The 2,760-nt window shown below is 38.4% G+C and overlaps 1 pseudogene; it reads left to right on the forward strand.

Annotated features, from left to right (window-relative positions):
- Nucleotides 1-1,447: 1,447 nt before the first annotated feature.
- Nucleotides 1,448-2,541, forward strand: LOC104443018 (annotated as a pseudogene).
- Nucleotides 2,542-2,760: the final 219 nt, after the last annotated feature.

The raw sequence follows: 2,760 nt of genomic DNA on the forward strand, positions 1-2,760 counted from the left end.
ATTCCAATTATGAGTAATTTATGGACTCAAATGTTAATTTACGGTATATAAGATAATTTTGCATTTATAAATATTTACAAATCAGAAGGTAATTTTCGACGTTGAAACTAATTTTATGAACATTATTTTGTTAGTAATTATCTGAGAATTAGTACAATTACGATCGTTAAGAATCAACACTCGCTCCATTTATTTATTACAAGGTAAGATGAATTATATCTTATAAGTTATATTACTACTTTGAATTTCTTCTTATAACATACTTTGTCTTAAGAAATGTTACCACTTTGAAGGTAAATTACTCCTTTTAAAGATTATAAAAGTAATTCACTCTTTCGCATGAGGTGAATACTACAATAATAAGTAAAGTACAATAAAAATTACCAATTGTGGAAAAAGCAATTTACCATCTCACAAGAAAACATTTGCAATTAAATGGAAATTACAAAACGATGACCTTCACTACATAACTTATACTTAAACTCACTTCATAGGAAAATATATGAGAAATAATTTTGATAGGAAATTGCAACAAGGCATTTATTTTGTTATACTGTAATTTTGCTTAAATAGTCGAAATCGAGATAGTTCTTTTTGTGTCGGTCGATGCTTACTTCGACGAGTCTGGAAGTTAGTTGTCCATGGAGCAGTTGAAATTCGTCAGCAAAAAAACGCTTCAAGTGCCATAAGTTTGCACAAAGAGACACTTAAGTGTCATAACTTACGAAATGTATGCTAAAGTGCCACATTCAAAGAAAAACGGATCATAAGTGTCACTCCGGCAAAAGTTCGGCCAAAACGCCGATGTTGCATTTTCTAGCGACGAGCCCAAAACAACACTTTGTTTTGCACGTTGACGTAGTCAAATAATGCAAAAACAGCGTCGTTTTGGGCGACATCAGTAAAAAAATATAAAAATTAATTAAATTAAATTTAAGATTAAATTTATTTAAAATATTAAAAAATAATAATTTTAAAATTAAAAAAAAAAAAAAGGAAAGGGGAGGCGACTGAGGGATCAGCCCTAGTTGCCTCCCCCTTTTTTTTTTAAAAAAAAAAAAATTTAAAATTATTATTTTTTAATATTTTAACTAAATTTAGTTAATTTTATATTTTTTATCACGTTAACCCAAAACAACGTCGTTTTTGCATTATTTGGCCACGTCGGCATGCAAAATGACATCGTTTTGGGCTCGCTTCGTCAGAAAAATGTCATGTCGGCGTTTTGGCCGGACTTTGGCCAGATTGGCATCAAGTGATCATTTTTATTCCGATTTTGACACTTTAAATATACATTTCGTAAGTTATGGTACTTGTCTCTTTGTTATGGCACTCCAGGGTGCGCACGTCGAAATCCGTCATTTGGACTGCCCTGGAACAGAGATGTCTCTACCTCCTTCACCGGACCAGAAACTCTCAACCTGCTCTGCTCCAGATCCACGCCTTCATGCTTTGCCACGCTTTCGACCTCAACGTCAACCTCCTCACCAAGCTCGTCACCAGCTGCGCCTCCGTCGCCTCCGTCTCCGACCCGCTCACGGGATTACGCCATGCTTGTCTCCTGTTCGATAGAAGTCCTCACAGAGATGATGGGTTCCTCTGCAACGCCGTGATCAGAGCCCACGTGGGTCTGCGCCAGTTTGACGAGGCTCTTGTTCTTTACCGTGATCTCCGGAGGAGCACCGGCTTTTCGCCCGATAACTTCACGTTCACCGCGCTGGCAAAGTGTGGCTTGCTGGCTACGTCCTGTTGGGAAGGGCTGCAGGTGCAGAGCCATGTTGTTAAGATGGGGTTTCGGTCGGACTTTTATGTGTCCAGGGCGTTTGTGGATTTGTATGCGAAATGGGGGAGCGTGGAAGCTGCGAGGATGTTGTTTGACGACATGAGCGTGAGGAGTCTGGTCTCGTGGACAGCTCTGATAGGTGGTTATGCGAGGAGAGGGGATATGGGGAATGCAATGAAGTTGTTCGAGGAAATGCCTGAGAAGACTCTGCTGCATATAACTTAATGATTGATGGCTATGTTAAGTTGGGAGATATGGACCCAGCCAAGGATCTGTTTAATGAAATGCTGGAGAGGAATGTGGTTTCTTGGACTACAATAATTAATGGGTATTGCAATGTTGGTGACATAAAATCTGCTCGCTCACTCTTCAATCCCATGCCAGAAAAGAATCTGTATTCTTGGAACGTGATAATTAATGGATATTGCCAAAATAAACAGCCCCATGAAGCTTTGAGACAGTTTTCTGAGATGCAGTCAACTGCATTGGTTGAGCCTGATGAAGTCGCTCTTGTATGCGTTCTTCCAGCTATAGCTGATCTGGGTGCTCTAGATTTAGGCTATCAGGTTTACCATATTGCACAGAAAAAGAAGCTTGGCCGAGCAAGCAATGTGGGCACGGCACTTGCGGATATGTTTGCCAAATGTGGTGAGATTAGTAAAGCCAAATGTGTGTTTAATATGTTGCACGAAAGACAGGTAGCTCGTTATAACATGCTTTCACCCTTTATCGATGCTACAATTTGCATCCTTCTATAATTAGGACTAAATTGGATTGCAAAACAACGATGAATGTATCTAATTGATGCACTTACTTGCGGATCAAGCTTTACATCCAAGGTTGGATTGGATTAAAGACCCTGGATGAAGCTAGGAAAGTAAAGGTGTATTTGGTAACAATTCTATTTCCTAGAACAATTTTTTTTTTTATCAAAAATAGTTTTTTTTTTTCATTTTCCGGAAATAATTTCTAAGTAT

The sequence above is a fragment of the Eucalyptus grandis genome, chromosome 4, assembly GCF_016545825.1.
Source record: "Eucalyptus grandis isolate ANBG69807.140 chromosome 4, ASM1654582v1, whole genome shotgun sequence".
NCBI classification, from domain to species: Eukaryota; Viridiplantae; Streptophyta; class Magnoliopsida; order Myrtales; family Myrtaceae; genus Eucalyptus; species Eucalyptus grandis.